The 19,693-nt window shown below is 39.5% G+C and overlaps 1 protein-coding gene and 1 long non-coding RNA gene across 2 annotated transcripts in view; one reads left to right on the top strand and one right to left on the bottom strand.

Annotated features, from left to right (window-relative positions):
• LOC115223516 (dehydrogenase/reductase SDR family member 11) overlaps window positions 1-19,693 on the bottom strand; it is a 33,212-nt gene that overhangs the window by 7,184 nt on the left and 6,335 nt on the right. The window lies entirely within an intron of this gene.
• On the top strand, window positions 338-18,316 carry LOC118767662. Its single transcript, XR_005003580.1, has 3 exons — window positions 338-451; window positions 2,461-2,464; window positions 18,306-18,316. It is a non-coding gene; the product is annotated as an uncharacterized LOC118767662 (long non-coding RNA).

Raw genomic sequence — 19,693 nt, 5'->3', positions numbered from 1 at the left:
TAACAATATATTACAATGCATGAGATTAACTGTGGATTTGATGGTAGCTAATACATAAGTAAATAGATTAAATGCTCATTATCATTAATAGATTAACAATGGATAATGCTTGAGAGCTAATATTTATCAGGCTGAGTTAAAGGTTAGCAACATTTTGAAACATGAAATTCATCACAATATATTTCAACAATGCAGAATTTTTATTCATCAAAGTAAGTACCATGACAATCAACACATTTTTGCCAACGAGTTACAAGTTTGTTTATTCTGCTAACATAAAAATCTGGAGTTCTGGAACTGATGAACTCTTTGAACATATTTTCAGCATCAGTTTGATTTTTGAAACCATCAAGGTGCTTGAGAAAATGGTAGTCGGTAGGAGAAAGGTCTGGGGAATAAGCTGGGTGGGGAAGAACTTTGTAGCCAAGTTCCTCCAACTTCTGGAGCATCAGTGATATGTGTGGTCAAGCATTGTCTTGAAGAATGATTGGCCTTCTTCTGTTGACCAGTCTGGGATGGCGGAGTATCAGTCTTTCATTCATTTTGATAATTTCATAGAAATATGTTTCTGCAGTAATGGTTTTTCCCGGTTTTAAGAAATTATAGTGGATGAGTCTAGCAGTACAACACCACCAAACAGTCACCATAACCTTCTTTTTGAAGGGCTTGGGTTTAGGGAAGGTTTCCACTGCTTCATTTTGATCCAACCACTGCAAAGAACATTTATTATCCACTTTTCGTCACAAGTTACTATACGATCGGGAAATGGATCAGCCTGGTTATGGAGGAGAAATGACAAGCAAATTTCATATCTGTGCATTTTCTGATTTTCATTCAAATTGTGTGGTACCCATTTGTTGAACTTTTATGTTTTTCTGATCTCATGCAAATGGTTGCAGGCAGTTTTCTAGCTCACTTGAAGTTCTTTTGCCAGTTCTTGTGTTGTTTTATGTGAATCTTTCTCAATGACAGTCTTTAATTGACCATCATTGATGACAGATGGGCGTCCACTACACTTGCAATCTTCAAGGCTCAGGTCTCAACTGTGAAATCGTTTAAACCATTTTCAAGCTGACCACTTACTGGTCATTTCCTCACCAAACATTTTGTTGATATCGCATTCAGTTTCAGCTGCTTTACATCCTTTTTTGAAGATGAAGAGCAAAATTGCTTGAATACTGCAATTTGACTATTCCATTTCAGATGATTTTTTCTTTAATTATCCACAGGGGACTATACAAAGAGGGGACAGACAAGGAGTCAGCGGGGTGATTTATTCTGAATGATAACATTTGATTAAAAATTTAATAACAAATAAATATATAAACAAATATAAAATAATTATGAGAAATGAAGTGGGGAATGGGGTGCAACCCTACAAACCACTGAACCTTTTTTTTTTGACCTTTTGACTTCCCTTATTGGGTCACATTTACTCTTAACATGGGCGCTACTTTTTTCCATCTTTTCTCGAACATAATCAGACACAGGCAGCTCCTTTCCATCCTTATTTTCCTTTTGAGTTGGCAAATAAAGTAGTTTACTAACCCTTGGCTGGAGATAAAGTCACCTGTCCCTGTTCTTCTCAAATGCGACTTTCATACCATCTCTTTTGCTGTCACCATCACCACAATGAAACAAACCTTCCATTCCCTTGAAAGGGAGGGAGGTGGAAGAATCTTTATTCTAGACTCAGAAGACAGCTGTACTCTTCCTAAACATGTTCAGCATAAACCCACATCTCCAATACCCTCGGGTACTGCACAATAGTGTGCAGAACAGTTTCACTGCTTTGCTTGCATCTTGAGCAAGTGGGCTTGCAAGAATAGCCATGCTTAGCGAGTTTATCCCAAACTGGCAAGTCTACTTGGTAACATTGCCAAGCCAGCGACCTCTGGAAATTGTCTATAGGCCCTGGTCCGAATGTTCTTCGGAACAAACCAGCAAGCTGATTTCAACGAAGCTGAGGGTTTCCCTCAGGACATCGTCATACTTTGCCTCTACTAACCCTCTATAGAATGACGAGGTGGAACCCTCACCACTGGCATTACCTGTGTAAGAGAGAAGCACGAGAGCCTGCTGACATTTGACCTGCCATACTCCCAACTTAGGTCTACACTTAATCCACAGTTTTAACTCACCAAAACTGGTGAACTTAGGAAGAATCAGTCTGACAAACGGAGACCACACCCACTCACCATCCAAGTAGAGCCACAGATGCCTCAGCCTCAGCACATGTCTATGTATCAACAGCCAAGGCACCTCAAGCTAACCCTTTAGCACCTCACATGTGGACCCTTGCCCTTCTACAAAAAGCGGTACAGCAATCACCCCATCTTGTTTAGCCACGAATCAGGCATGGCACAATGGTCAGGTGCTAGGTAATCACAGATGCAATAAATACATCTGTAACCGCCATCCTCCCTTTCAGGGACAACCACCATTTAGACCAGGTCCGAGTTAGGTGAGCCACCCTGCTCGCCACCGCACTCCAATTCTTCTCTGTCTGGAGATCTGGCTCGAACCAGAACCCTAGCATCTTAACCGGACCCTCTGTCCAATGACCGATGATGTTGTTGGGATGTATTGACTTACCTCTACAGGTGCCAAGCTGCAAGCTGACTGACTTATCACAGTTAATCTTAGCTCATGCTACTGCCTCATAATCCTTAATGGCATTGCCTACCCTCTGTAGGTGTTCCACTTTGGAGATGATGATGGTGATGTCATCCGCATATGCCAAAAGTGATTTTCCACAACCGAGATCTCACAGGACACCCCTCATGCCCTCCAACTTCCGCAGTAAAGTCTCCAAAGCCAGCACATACAGAAATGGGAAAAGGGGACATCCTTGATGCACCGAACACTTGATGTTGAATGGCTCTGAAAAGAAGCCATACACCTGAATGACCGATTCAATGTTGCTATAAAGTGTTAAGATCCAACTATGGAATGATGGGCCAAGCTCAAACTCTGCAAGGACCGTCACCAGATACTGATGGTCAAACCTGTCAAAGGCTTTTGATTGGTCTAAATGAACCAAAGCCCTGCCCTTGCCAGAAAATCTACTTACCCTCTCTAAGGTATAGCGTACAAGATGGAGATTGTCCTGGATGGATCTGCCAAGAATGGCCCAAGTTTGCGCTTCCCCAATTGAGTCCACCCGCAACATGTGCCAACCTTTTAGCTAATACCTTGACCAAAATCTTCAACTCTGAGTTAAGCAGAGTGATAGGCCTGAAATTGTCTGTCTTATCCCCCTTGTTTGTGTCCTTTCTTAGCAGCTCCACAACCTCCCAGCTCACAGATCTGGGTATAAACTTGTTCTGCTGCCAGTTGGTGTTGGTGCATGCCAGCAGGTGCCCAAACAAGTCTGGCATTCTGTAATAAAGCTTATAGAGAAGACCATCCAGTCCCGGCGACTTGTTCCCGCTACAGTCCAATGAGGCCTCTTCTATTTCTGCAGCTGTGACGAATCCCTCACAGCATTCTGCTTCCCACCCTGAGAGGCACAGCAAACAGGCAAGAAAGTCTGTGATGTCCCTCGTACGCTCCAGTCCACCGCCCCTCCTGAAAAGCTGGGCGAAATGCTCCTGAAAAACCTTACACATTACCTTGGGTTCAGTTATCAAATGCTCCTGCTGACTCATCCAAGACCTTATTGTAGCATCATTGCCACATTGGGTCTCTACCTCACGGGCCTATATAACAGTGTTGATTCCTGCTCATTCCACTGCTCATTCCATTATCGGCCGAAAAGAGGTTGTCACAGTTCTAGGACAGCACTCTTCACCTTATGAGATGACATCTGGTGTACCACAGGGATCTGTTCTTGGCCCCCTTTTATTTGTTGCATATGTTAATGACATAGATGCCAACTTAAAGAATGCCACAGTGCTGAAATATGCAGATGACATCAAGCTGTACCTCGAAATAAAGAGGTCAGATCCTGTACACTATAGATCTCTATTGCAAGCATACCTGGACACAATGCAGCAGTGGATCATGGACTGGCAACTCAAGCTGGCTGTGGACAAATGTACCACCATGCATTTTGGGAGGAAAAACCCAGCGTCTACTCACTCCCTCCACAACACTAATCTCAAAAAGTCTTCTTGTGAATGTGACCTGGGCATTATTGTCAACAGCGATTTGCATTGGACAAAACACATCGCTAAAATTGTCAAGAAGGCTGAGGGTGTCTTGGCATCACTCACTAAGTCCCTTGTGAGCTGCTCTCCGGCTATCCATCTGAGGCTTTATATAGCTATGGTGTGGCCTCACCTGGAATTTGCATCACCGGTCTGGAACCCCTATCTTGCCCAGGATATTAATCGTCTGGAAACTGTTCTGCGACGTGCAACCAAGAGAATACCCTCCATCAGGCATTTGCCATATTCCGAACGCCTTACTTCCCTGGACATGGACACATCGAAACTCCAACATCTGGTAGCTGACTTGGCAGGCACCCATAAAATTATTAACCATCTTACTAACAAGAACTCTGAGCACCTTTTCAAACTCCACCTGCCTAACACCCGTGGACATGTTTACAAAATCAGAAAACAGCACAGCTCCCATTATTCTTGGAAACATTTTTTCACTCTAAGAGTTGCTGAAGCATGGAACAAACAGCCGGCATCAGTTGTTAGTTGTCGGAGCACTGCATCCTTCAAAACTTCCATGCTTTCTGAGATTCGCCAACACTACACCTGATTTTCTCCCCTCCATACACATGCAAGCATGTATCTGATTCATACACTGTTCACTTCCCAGACATTTGTACATTACTGCATATGCTTTATACACACTTTTGACAAGTTGTGATGCACCAGAGCACTGTATACAATAATTTCATCATTATTATTATTATTATTGGTATCTAGGTAAAACCCAGAAGATCCGTCACTATTAGACCAGGTTCACACTGGAACGTCCGGAAATTCTAGTCTGTAATGGTCTGCCACCTGAAAGCGACTGAGTAGATCATTGAGGCATGAGTTACCCCTCCTAACAGAAATTGAGCCAACATAATCTACACATGCATAACAGATTGTGTTAAAGTCTCTTAACAACACTAAAGTGTGTGACATGCCAAGAAAATTTTCAAGACTTTGAAAAAAGTTGGACTGCTCCACTCTACAAGGAGTGTAGATAGTCACCAACTTGAAGGATTTACTACTGCTGTGCATCACATCAATAACGAACAGCCTGCCCTCCGGGTCAACAAAAATTGTTCTTATCAGTAACTTTAAAGTCTTCCTGAGAAGAATCACGACACCACCACCCGTCCCTGCCAGTTGACATGGAGAAATAATTTTCTTGTAGTTGTTTAGCACGGGTGAGAAAGCTTGCGGTCCACTCTGTCTGGCTTCAGTAATAACAACATCCAGTCTATGTGACCTGAGATCATCACAGAGGTAACCCTGCTTTCTGATCAATCCCAGGCTGCACACATTTATACATCCTACATTTAGAGAATCAAAAAAACGGTCTTGCCTTTACTGGAGAAGGCTTAACCCTCTTCATCATCCATAATCTGTGGGAACATGTTGATGAGTCTATTGAACAAAGCTGTTGAAAATGTTTTTCTTAGAGGGCCAACCTCCTCTGGAAATAGTTTTTTTTAAATGTTTGTGGTTGGCCCACATCGATGTAAATAAAACGTATGTGGGTGGGAATTTCATTGATTTGAGCTCTGGTAAACGTTTGCACATTTTGTAACATGGCAATTTCCTTTTTTAACTTTTCATTGTTTGTATCATAAGCAGTAATATAACTTTTTTTGAGAGGTGGGGGAAATTTGAGGATTCTGCATGTATGTTTGTAACTCAGGGGGAGAGGGGAGATTAGTGTTAGAGGTGGAGGACTGGGTATTGGTGACTGTGGAAGCCATTTGGGTGTCAATGTCTGTGAGCATGGGCTGGGGACAAGTGTCCATGGAAGAAGGGTGGGATCTTTTCTTTTTCCTCCTGGATACTGTACTCCATTTCCTGTCCAAGGCTTGCATCTTTCTTTTCATATTTTGCTGCTCCTCTCTCCTTGTCTCTTTGACCACTGCCACTGTAGGAGGTGTGACTGTTTCCACAGTGGGTGGGCGAGCTTATTTTTACTGGTGAAAAGCACTCCAATCTTATGTGCCCCTTTTGGCCGCACTTAAAACATCTTGGCTTTCTGCCCTCCACCATTACTCTCAGGCTCATTACATCCTCTACCCGTATGGTGTCTGCAATCAATTCTAGGTCATCTTGCAAGGCCTGTAATAATATTTCTTGGCCTAGGCCCTGCCAATTTTGCTGGTGAATTTTTGTGGTATGGAGAATTGTCACTTTATCCTCCAAGCCTAAGATAGTAGCGACTACCAGTCAGGCAGCGTTGACCTCCAGTGAGATTTCTCCTATCTTCATCTGGGAAGTTCACCTTCCCAAGTAGGTAGGTAGGAGCACCACTTTGTTCGATCTCAGAGGTGACGTTGAGTGTTGCCTGGCCTTATCTTCAATTCGGAATCGAACCTCTATCATTGCAAACTAATTCCCTCTGGCAAGATACACAATATCTTGCCAGATTGGTTGTAGGCAATTTCCTGCCTGTTCATTGGTTATTCTATCCAGTTTTTTTTTACCTTAACTGATACTGTCTTAAAGACGATAGTTTTCTGAGTGGTATCATGCATCACATCCCTGAGAGAGGTAAGTTTGATCGCATATACCTCTCGTTGAAGCATTCCTTTAAATTTGCCTAGATCTTGTTTTCCAAGATTCAAGTCTTCCCTGTTGACGCCGGCAACAGCCATAAAGTTGTTAACTTTTTGTTTTCCACCTGTAATTTTCATTTCTTTTGTGTCTTTTAACAATTTTCTGTATAACTCCTGAATTTGTTCATTCAAATCTTCATGTGACGAAGATACATCTGATGAGCTTATGCACAACATAAGAAAAAAAGTTTCAAAGAAGAGAAAAAATTCCCCAATGGGGAAACCGTTAACAAATCTGCCAAAAGGCAGAAAAATAGAATGTTTTAAAACAAAAACAATAAAAGTTCAACAAAACGGTAATAAATCCAACAATAATATCAACAAAAATCACAATAACTACCAAAAAAACATCCAAACCAACCGATCAATTGCAGATGATTGTAACAACAGTCAATAAAATATCAATGTTAATTTATTGATGTATATGGGCAAGTCTATGTCTGTATTATCAGACAATTGCAAAGAAATGTTTACAGAAAAATTCAAAACTCTGCAGAAATCCCCTACAAATTCTTGAAGGTTCAAAATGTTTCTTCCTTTTTATTCAACCTGATATCATGATTGTTACAAAACATTTAATTTATATAGTTGAAGAAATATACTAAGCTACGCAACACGATCTATCTCTCCTGACTTTCTGTCAATTGTTTCTAAGCCTAAGTGTGACAGGATGTGGGGGTGAACTACAGGGGAGCTTTAGTTTACAAGATCAATCCTCATTGCTTTTTATGTGCATTTCTCCATGCTGCCAGAGGTCAAGCAGAAATTGTTAAAGTAGATTTTCTAAGGCCAGGTGCTCTTCCTACTGCCAACCCTCACCTGTCCTTCAAGCAAGGTTAATATTTTCCCATAGCTCGACATGTTTTCATGGAAGGCTGAAGACAAGGGTCTCTGCTTCAATGGGGTGACACTGTCTACAACCATCATGTGTGTCACAAATCGACCTCCCTACATATTTCTAAGCCTGATACTTATTCTATCAGTTTGCTCGGTCAAACTACTAAGTTACTGGGACATAAACACACCAACACCAGTTGGCAAGCAGTGTGACAGGGACAAACACAAGCACACACATGTAAATCATATATATATATATATATATATATATATATATGTATATTACACGCACACATACATACACATACACACGATCGGCTTCTTTCATTTTCTATCTACCAAATCCACTCACAAGGCTTTGGTCAGCCCAAAGCTATAGAAGAATACAGTTCCTCCAGGTGCGATTCAATGAGACTGAACCCAGAACCACATGGTTGGGGAGCAAATTTCTTACCACACAGCTACACCTGCACATATTATTTATCATTTACTTAAGAGGGTGTATATGATAGAAGGAGAGACAAATACGAGAGTGTATATGAAGGAAGGAGAGATAAATAGGAGAGTGTATATGAAGGAAGGAGAAACAAATACGAGAGTGTATATGAAGGAAGGAGACACAAATACGAGAGTGTATATGAAGGAAGGAGAGACAAATACGAGAGTGTATATGAAGGAAGGAGAGACAAATACGAGAGTGTATATGAAGGAAGGAGAGAAAAATACGAGAGTGTATATGAAGGAAGGAGAGACAAATACGAGAGTGTATATGAAGGAAGGAGAGACAAATACGAGAGTGTATATGAAGGAAGGAGAGACAAAAATTAGTGTGTATATGAAGGAAGGAGAGACAAATACGAGAGTGTATATGAAGGAAGGAGAGACAAATACGAGAGTGTATAGAAAGGAAGGAGAGACAAATATGAGAGTGTATATGAAGGAAGGAGAGACAAATACGAGAGTGTATATGAAGGAAGGAGAGACAAATATGAAAGTGTATATGAAGGAAGGAGAGACAAATACGAGAGTGTATAGAAAGGAAGGAGAGACAAATATGAGAGTGTATATGAAGGAAGGAGAGACAAATACGAAAGTGTATATGAAGGAAGGAGAGACAAATACGAGAGTGTATATGAAAAAAGTAGAGACAAATGTGAGAGTGTATATGAAGGAAGGAGAGACAAATACGAGAGAGTATATGAAGGAAGTAGAGACAAATGTGAGAGTGTATATGAAGGAAGGTGAGACAAAGACGAGAGTGTATATGATGGAAGGAGAGACAAATACGAGAGTGTATATGAATGAAGTAGAGACAAATGTGAGAGTGTATATGAAGGAAGGAGAGACAAATGTGAGAGTGTATATGAAGGAAGTAGAGACAAATGTGAGAGTGTATATGAAGGAAGGAGAGACAAATACGAGAGTGTATATGAAGGAAGGAGAGACAAATACGAGAGTGTATATGAAGGAGGGAGAGACAAATGTGAGAGTGTATATGAAGGAAGGAGAGACAAAGACGAGAGTGTATATGATGGAAGGAGAGACAAATACGAGAGTGTATATGAAGGAAGGAGAGAAAAATACGAGAGTGTATATGAAGGAAGGAGAGACAAATATGAGAGTGTATATGAAGGAAGGAGAGACAAATACGAGAGTGTATATGAAGGAAGGAGAGACAAATACGAGAGTGTATATGAAGGAAGGAGAGACAAAGACGAGAGTGTATATGATGGAAGGAGAGACAAATTTGAAAGTGTATATAAAGGAATGAGAGACAAATACGAGAATGTACATGAAGGAAGGAGAGACAAATACGAGAGAGTATATGAAGGAAGGAGAGACAAATATGAGAGTGTACATGAATGAAGGAGAGACAAATACGAGAGTGTATATGAAGGAAGGAGAGACAAATATTAGAGTGTATATGAAGGAAGGAGAGACAAATACGAGAGTGTATATGAAGGAAGGAGAGACAAATACGATAGCGTATATGATGGAAGGAGAGACAAATACGAGAGTGTATATGAAGGAAAGAGAGACAAATACGAGAGTGTATATGATGGAAGGAGAGACAAATACAAGAGTGTATATGAGGAAGGAGAGAAAAATATAAGAGTGTATATGAAGGAAGGAGAGACAAATACGAGAGTGTATATGAAGGAAGGAGAGACAAATACGAGAGTGTATATGAATGAAGGGGAGACAAATACGAGAGTGTATATGAAGGAAGGAGAGACAAATACGAGAGTGTATATGAAGGAAGGAGAGACAAAGACGAGAGTGTATATGATGGAAGGAGAGACAAATTTAAGAGTGTATATAAAGGAATGAGAGACAAATACGAGAGTGTAAATGATGGAAGGAGAGACAAATACGAGAATGTATATGAAGGAAGGAGAGACAAATACGAGAGTGTATAGAAAGGAAGGAGAGACAAATATGAGAGTGTACATGAAGGAAGGAGAGACAAATACGAGAGTGTATATGAAGGAAGGAGAGACAAATATTAAAGTGTATATGAAGGAAGGAGAGACAAATACGAGAGTGTATAGAAAGGAAGGAGAGACAAATATGAGAGTGTATATGAAGGAAGGAGAGACAAATACGAAAGTGTATATGAAGGAAGGAGAGACAAATACGAGAGTGTATATGAAAAAAGTAGAGACAAATGTGAGAGTGTATATGAAGGAAGGAGAGACAAATACGAGAGTGTATATGAAGGAAGTAGAGACAAATGTGAGAGTGTATATGAAGGAAGGAGAGACAAAGACGAGAGTGTATATGATGGAAGGAGAGACAAATACGGGAGTGTATATGAAGGAAGTAGAGACAAATGTGAGAGTGTATATGAAGGAAGGAGAGACAAATGTGAGAGTGTATATGAAGGAAGTAGAGACAAATGTGAGAGTGTATATGAAGGAAGGAGAGACAAATACGAGAGTGTATATGAAGGAAGGAGAGACAAATACGAGAGTGTATATGAAGAAGGGAGAGACAAATGTGAGAGTGTATATGAAGGAAGGAGAGACAAAGACGAGAGTGTATATGATGGAAGGAGAGACAAATACGAGAGTGTATATGAAGGAAGGAGAGACAAATACGAGAGTGTATATGAATGAAGGGGAGACAAATACGAGAGTGTATATGAATGAAGGAGAGACAAATACGAGAGTGTATATGAAGGAAGGAGAGACAAAGACGAGTATGTATATGATAGAAGGAGAGACAAATTTGAGAGTGTATATAAAGGAATGAGAGACAAACACGAGAGTGTATATGATGGAAGGAGAGACAAATACGAGAGTGTATATGAAGGAAGGAGTGAAAAATACGAGAGTGTATATGAAGGAAGGAGAGACAAATATGAGAGTGTATATGAAGGAAGGAGAGACAAATACGAGAGTGTATATGAAGGAAGGAGAGACAAATACGAGAGTGTATATGAAGGAAGGAGAGACAAAGACGAGAGTGTATATGATGGAAGGAGAGACAAATTTGAAAGTGTATATAAAGGAGTGAGAGACAAATACGAGAATGTACATGAAGGAAGGAGAGACAAATACGAGAGAGTATATGAAGGAAGGAGAGACAAATATGAGAGTGTACATGAAGGAAGGAGAGACAAATACGAGAGTGTATATGAAGGAAGGAGAGACAAATATTAGAGTGTATATGAAGGAAGGAGAGACAAATACGAGAGTGTATAAGAAGGAAGGAGAGACAAATACGATAGCGTATATGATGGAAGGAGAGACAAATACGAGTGTATATGAAGGAAAGAGAGACAAATACGAGAGTGTATATGATGGAAGGAGAGACAAATACGAGAGTGTATATGAGGAAGGAGAGAAAAATATAAGAGTGTATATGAAGGAAGGAGAGACAAATACGAGAGTGTATATGAAGGAAGGAGAGACAAATACGAGAGTGTATAGAAAGGAAGGAAGGACAAATATGAGAGTGTATATGAAGGAAGGAGAGACAAATACGAAAGTGTATATGAAGGAAGGAGAGACAAATACGAGAGTGTATAGAAAGGAAGGAGGGACAAATATGAGAGTGTATATGAAGGAAGGAGAGACAAATACGAAAGTGTATATGAAGGAAGGAGAGACAAATGTGAGAGTGTATATGAATGAAGGGGAGACAAATACGAGAGTGCTTATGAAGGAAGGAGAGACAAATACGAGAGTGTATATGAAGGAAGGAGAGACAAAGACGAGAGTGTATATGATGGAAGGAGAGACAAATTTAAGAGTGTATATAAAGGAATGAGAGACAAATACGAGAGTGTATATGATGGAAGGAGAGACAAAGACGAGAATGTATATGAAGGAAGGAGAGACAAATACGAGAGTGTATATGAAGGAAGGGGAGACAAATATGAGAGTGTATATGATGGAAGGAGAGACAAATACGAGAGTGTATATGAAGGAAGGAGAGACAAATATTAGAGTGTATATGAAGAAAGGAGAGACAAATACAAGAGTGTATATGAAGGAAGGAGAGACAAATACGAGAGTGTATATGAAGGAAGGAGAGACAAATACGAGAGTGTATATGAAGGAAGGAGAGACAAATATGAGTGTATATGATGGAAGGAGAGACAAATTTGAGAGTGTATATAAAGGAATGAGAGACAAATACGAGAGTGTATATGAAGGAAGGTGAGACAAATACGAGAGTGAGTATGAAGGAAGGAGAGACAAATACGAGAGTGTATATGAAGGAAGGAGAGACAAATACGAGAGTGTATATGATGTAAGGAGAGACAAATACGAGAGTGTATATGAAGGAAGGAGAGACAAATACGAGAGTGTATATGAAGAAGGGAGAGACAAATGTGAGAGTGTATATGAAGGAAGGAGAGACAAAGACGAGAGTGTATATGATGGAAGGAGAGACAAATACGAGAGTGTATATGAAGGAAGGAGAGACAAATACGAGAGTGTATATGAATGAAGGGGAGACAAATACGAGAGTGTATATGAATGAAGGAGAGACAAATACGAGAGTGTATATGAAGGAAGGAGAGACAAAGACGAGAATGTATATTATGGAAGGAGAGACAAATTTGAGAGTGTATATAAAGGAATGAGAGACAAACACGAGAGTGTATATGATGGAAGGAGAGACAAATACGAGAGTGTATATGAAGGAAGGAGTGAAAAATACGAGAGTGTATATGAAGGAAGGAGAGACAAATATGAGAGTGTATATGAAGGAAAGAGAGACAAATACGAGAGTGTATATGAAGGAAGGAGAGACAAATACGAGAGTGTATATGAAGGAAGGAGAGACAAAGACGAGAGTATATGATGATGGAAGGAGAGACAAATTTGAAAGTGTATATAAAGGAATGAGAGACAAATACGAGAATGTACATGAAGGAAGGAGAGACAAATACGAGAGAGTATATGAAGGAAGGAGAGACAAATATGAGAGTGTACATGAAGGAAGGAGAGACAAATACGAGAGTGTATATGAAGGAAGGAGAGACAAATATTAGAGTGTATATGAAGGAAGGAGAGACAAATACGAGAGTGTATAAGAAGGAAGGAGAGACAAATACGATAGCGTATATGATGGAAGGAGAGACAAATACGAGAGTGTATATGAAGGAAAGAGAGACAAATACGAGAGTGTATATGATGGAAGGAGAGACAAATACGAGAGTGTATATGAGGAAGGAGAGAAAAATATAAGAGTGTATATGAAGGAAGGAGAGACAAATACGAGAGTGTATATTAAGGAAGGAGAGACAAATACGAGAGTGTATAGAAAGGAAGGAGGGACAAATATGAGAGTGTATATGAAGGAAGGAGAGACAAATACGAAAGTGTATATGAAGGAAGGAGAGACAAATACGAGAGTGTATAGAAAGGAAGGAGGGACAAATATGAGAGTGTATATGAAGGAAGGAGAGACAAATACGAAAGTGTATATGAAGGAAGGAGAGACAAATGTGAGAGTGTATATGAATGAAGGGGAGACAAATACGAGAGTGTATATGAAGGAAGGAGAGACAAATACGAGAGTGTATATGAAGGAAGGAGAGACAAAGACGAGAGTGTATATGATGGAAGGAGAGACAAATTTAAGAGTGTATATAAAGGAATGAGAGACAAATACGAGAGTGTATATGATGGAAGGAGAGACAAAGACGAGAATGTATATGAAGGAAGGAGAGACAAATACGAGAGTGTATATGAAGGAAGGAGAGACAAATATGAGAGTGTATATGATGGAAGGAGAGACAAATACGAGAGTGTATATGAAGGAAGGTGAGACAAATACGAGAGTGTATATGAAGGAAGGAGAGACAAATATGGAAGAGTATATGAAAGAAGGAGAGACAAATGTGGGAGTGTATATGAAGGAAGGAGAGACAAATATCAGTGTATATGAAGGAAGGAGCGAAAAATATGAGAGTGTATATGAAGAAAGGAGAGACAAATACGAGAGTGTATATGAAGGAAGGAGAGACAAATACGAGAGTGTATATGAAGGAAGGAGAGACAAATACGAGAGTGTATATGAAGGAAAGAGAGACAAATTGGAGAGTGTATTTGAAAGAAGGAGAGACAAATAAGTAGGTGTATATGAAGGAAGAAGAGAAAAATACGAGAGTGTTTATGAAGGAAGGAGAGACAAATACGAGAGTGTATATGAAGGAAGGAGAGACAAATTTGAGAGTGTAATTGAAAGAAGGAGAGACAAATAATTGGGTGTATAAGAAGGAAGAAGAGAAAAATACGAGAGTGTTTATGAACGAAGGAGAGACAAATATGAGAGTGTATATGAAGGAAGGAGAGAGAAATACGAGAGTGTATATGAAGGAAGGTGAGACAAATACGAGAGTGTATATGAAGGAAGGAGAGACAAATACGAGAGTGTATATGAACGAAGGAGAGACAAATACGAGAGTGTATATGAAGGAAGGAGAGACATATATCAGTGTATATAAAGGAAGGAGACAAATACGAGAGTGTATATGAAGGAAGGAGAGACAAATTCGAGCGTGTATATGAAGGAAGAAGAGTCAATTACGAGAGTGTATATGAAGGAAGGAGAGAGAAATTCGAGAGTGTATATGAAGGAAGGAGAGACAAATACGAGAGTGTATATGATGGAAGGAGAGACAAATTCGAGAGTGTATATGAAGGAAGGAGAGACAAATTCGAGAGTGTATATGAAGGAAGGAGAGACAAATACGAGAGTGTATATGAAGGAAGGAGAGACATATATCAGTGTATATGAAGGAAGGAGAGAAAAATGTGAGAGCGTATATGAAGGAAGGAGAGACAAATACTAGAGTGTATATGAAGGAAAAAGAGACAAATACGAAAGTGTATATGAAGGAAGGAGAGACAAATATGAGAGTGTATATGAAGGAAGGAGAGACAAATGTGTGAGCGTATTTGAAAGAAGGTGAGACAAATAAGTGGGTGTATATGAAGGAAGGAGAGACAAATATGAGTGTATATGAAGGAAGGAGAGAGAAATAAGAGGGTGTATATGAAGGAGGGAGAGACAAATAAGTGGGTGTATATGAAGGAAGGAGAGACAAATATGAGTGTATATGAAGGAAGGAGAGAGAAATAAGAGGGTGTATATGAAGGAATGAAAGACAAATGTGAGAGTGTATCTGAAGGAAGGAGAGACAAATACGAGAGTGCATATGAAGGAAGGAGAGACATACATCAGTGTATATGAAGGAAGGAGAGAAAAATGTGAGAGCGTTTATGAAGGAAGGAGAGACAAATATCAGTGTATATGAAGGAAGGAGACAACTTCGAGAGTGTATATGAAGGAAGGAGAGACAAATACGAGAGCGTATATGAAGGAAGGAGAGACAAATACGAGAGTGTATATGAAGGAAGGAGAGACAAATTTTAAAGTGTATTTGAAAGAAGGAGAGACAAATAAGTGGGTGTATATGAAGGAAGGAGAGACAATTACGAGAGTGTATATGAAGCAAGGAGAGACAAATTGGAGAGTGTATTTGAAAGAAGGAGAGACAAATAAGTGGGTGTATATGAAAGAAGAAGAGAAAAATACGGGAGTGTTTATGAAGGAAGGAGAGACAAATACGAGAGTGTATATGAAGGAAGGAGAGACAAATTCGAGAGTGTATATGAAGGAAGGAGAGACAAATACGACAGTGTATATGAAGGAAGGAGAGAAAAATGTGAGAGAGTATATGGAGGGAGAGACAAATATGAGTGTATATGAAAGAAGGAGAGACAAATATGAGAGTGTATATGAAGGAAGGAGAGACAAATGTGTGAGCGTATATGAAGGAAGGTGAGACAAAGAAGTGGGTGTAGATGAAGGAAGGAAGAAAAATATGAGTGTATATGAAGGCAGGAGAGAGAATTAAGAGGGTATATATGAAGGAAGGAGAGACAAATATGAGAGTGTACATGAGGGAAGGAGAGAGAAATAAGAGGGTGTATATGAAGGAAAGAGAGACAAATATGAAAGTGTATATGAAGGAAGGAGAGACAAATGTGAGAGCGTATATGAAGGAAGGAGAGACAAATACGAGAGTGTATATGAAGGAAGGAGAGACATATATCAGTCTATATGAAGGAAGGAGAGAAAAATGTGAGAGCGTATATGACGGAAGGAGAGACAAATATCAGTGTATATGAAGGAAGGAGACAAATACGAGAGTGTATATGAAGGAAGGAGAGACATATATCAGTGTATATGAAGGAAGGAGAGAAAAATGTGAGAGCGTATATGAAGGAAGGAGAGACAAATATCAGTGTATATGAAGGAAGGAGAGTCAATTACGAGAGTGTATATGAAGGAAGGAGAGACAAATTCGAGAGTGTATATGAAGGAAGGAGAGACAAATACGAGAGTGTATATGAAGGAAGGAGAGACAAATTCGAGAGTGTATATGAAGGAAGGAGAGACAAATTCGAGAGTGTATATGAAGGAAGGAGAGTCAATTACGAGAGTGTATATGAAGGAAGGAGAGACAAATTCGAGAGTGTATATGAAGAAAGGAGAGACAAATACGAGAGTGTATATGAAGGAAGGAGAGACAAATTCGAGAGTGTATATGAAGGAAGGAGTGTCAATTACGAGAGTGTATGTGAAGGAAGGAGAGATATATATCAGTGTATATGAAGGAAGGAGAGAAAAATGTGAGAGCATATATGAAGGAAGGAGAAAAAATATTAGTGTATATGAAGGAAGGAGACAAATACGAGAGTGTATATGAAGGAAGGAGAGACAAATTCGAGAGTGTATATGAAGGAAGGTGAGACATATATCAGTGTATATGATGGAAGGAGAGAAAAATGTGAGAGCGTATATGAAGGAAGGAGAGACAAATAGGAGAGTGTATATGGAGGAAGGAGAGACAAATTCGAGAGTGTATATGAAGGAAGGAGAGTCAATTACGAGAGTGTATATGAAGGAAGGAGAGACATATATCAGTGTATATGAAGGAAGGAGAGAAAAATGTGAGAGCGTATATGAAGGAAGGAGAGACAAATACGAGTGTGTATACGATGGAATGAGAGACAAATACGAGAATGTATATGAAGGAAGGAGAGACAAATACGAGAGCGTATATGAAGGAAGGAGAGACAAATATCAGTGTATATGAATGAAGGAGAGACAAATACGAGAGTGTATATGAAGGAAGGAGAGACAAATACGAGAGTGTATATGAAGGAAGGAGAGACAAATACGAGAGTGTATATGAAGGAAGGAGTGACAAATAAGAGGGTGTATATGAAGGAAGGAGAGACAAATATGAGAGTGCATATGAAGGAAGGAGAGAGAAATAAGAGGGTGTATATGAAGGAAGGAGAGACAAATATGAGTGTATATGTGTGAAGGAGAGAGAAATAAGAGGGTGTATATGAAGGAAAGAGAGACAAATATGAGAGTGTATATGAAGGACGGAGAGACAAATACGAGAGTGTATATGAAGGAAGGAGAGACAAATACGAGAGTGTATATGAAGGAAGGAGAGACAAATTTTAAAGTGTATTTGAAAGAAGGAGAGACAAATAAGTGGGTGTATATGAAGGAAGGAGAGACAATTACGAGAGTGTATATGAAGGAAGGAGAGACAAATTGGAGAGTGTATTTGAAAGAAGGAGAGACAAATAAGTGGGTGTATATGAAAGAAGAAGAGAAAAATACGAGAGTGTTTATGAAGGAAGGAGAGACAAATACGAGAGTGTATATGAAGGAAGGAGAGACAAATTCGAGAGTGTATATGAAGGAAGGAGAGACAAATACGACAGTGTATATGAAGGAAGGAGAGAAAAATGTGAGTGCGTATATGGAGGGAGAGACAAATATGAGTGTATATGAAAGAAGGAGAGACAAATATGAGAGTGTATATGAAGGAAGGAGAGACAAATGTGTGAGCGTATATGAAGGAAGGTGAGACAAAGAAGTGGGTGTAGATGAAGGAAGGAAGAAAAATATGAGTGTATATGAAGGCAGGAGAGAGAATTAAGAGGGTATATATGAAGGAAGGAGAGACAAATATGAGAGTGTACATGAGGGAAGGAGAGAGAAATAAGAGGGTGTATATGAAGGAAAGAGAGACAAATATGAAAGTGTATATGAAGGAAGGAGAGACAAATGTGAGAGCATATATGAAGGAAGGAGAGACAAATACGAGAGTGTATATGAAGGAAGGAGAGACATATATCAGTCTATATGAAGGAAGGAGGGAAAAATGTGAGAGCGTATATGAAGGAAGGAGAGACAAATATCAGTTTATATGAAGGAAGGAGACAATTACGAGAGTGTATATGAAGGAAGGAGAGACATATATCAGTGTATATGAAGGAAGGAGAGAAAAATGTGAGAGCGTATATGAAGGAAGGAGAGACAAATATCAGTGTATATGAAGGAAGGAGAGTCAATTACGAGAGTGTATATGAAGGAAGGAGAGACAAATTCGAGAGTGTATATGAAGGAAGGAGAGACAAATACGAGAGTGTATATGAAGGAAGGAGAGAGAAATTCGAGAGTGTATATGAAGGAAGGAGAGACAAATTCGAGAGTGTATATGAAGGAAGGAGAGACAAAGACGAGAGTGTATATGATGGAAGGAGAGACAAATTTAAGAGTGTATATAAAGGAATGAGCGACAAATACGAGAGTGTATATGATGGAAGGAGAGACAAAGACGAGAATGTATATGAAGGAAGGAGAGACAAATACGAGAGTGTATATGAAGGAAGGGGAGACAAATATGAGAGTGTATATGATGGAAGGAGAGACAAATACGAGAGTGTATATGAAGGAAGGAGAGACAAATATTAGAGTGTATATGAAGAAAGGAGAGACAAATACGAGAGTGTATATGAAGGAAGGTGAGACAAATACGAGAGTGAGTATGAAGGAAGGAGAGACAAATACGAGAGTGTATATGAAGGAAGGAGAGACAAATACGAGAGTGTATATGATGTAATGAGAGACAAATACGAGAGTGTATATGAAGGAAGGAGAGACAAATACGAGAGTGTATATGAAGAAGGGAGAGACAAATGTGAGAGTGTATATGAAGGAAGGAGAGACAAAGACGAGAGTGTATATGATGGAAGGAGAGACAAATACGAGAGTGTATATGAAGGAAGGAGAGACAAATACGAGAGTGTATATGAATGAAGGGGAGACAAATACGAGAGTGTATATGAATGAAGGAGAGACAAATACGAGAGTGTATATGAAGGAAGGAGAGACAAAGACGAGAATGTATATTATGGAAGGAGAGACAAATTTGAGAGTGTATATAAAGGAATGAGAGACAAACACGAGAGTGTATATGATGGAAGGAGAGACAAATACGAGAGTGTATATGAAGGAAGGAGTGAAAAATACGAGAGTGTATATGAAGGAAGGAGAGACAAATATGAGAGTGTATATGAAGGAAAGAGAGACAAATACGAGAATGTACATGAAGGAAGGAGAGACAAATACGAGAGAGTATATGAAGGAAGGAGAGACAAATATGAGAGTGTACATGAAGGAAGGAGAGACAAATACGAGAGTGTATATGAAGGAAGGAGAGACAAATATTAGAGTGTATATGAAGGAAGGAGAGACAAATAC

The sequence above is a fragment of the Octopus sinensis genome, linkage group LG23, assembly GCF_006345805.1.
Source record: "Octopus sinensis linkage group LG23, ASM634580v1, whole genome shotgun sequence".
NCBI lineage: Eukaryota > Metazoa > Mollusca > Cephalopoda > Octopoda > Octopodidae > Octopus > Octopus sinensis.
Note: the sequence above shows the minus strand (reverse complement) of the source record. Positions and strands in the feature narration are given on the sequence as shown.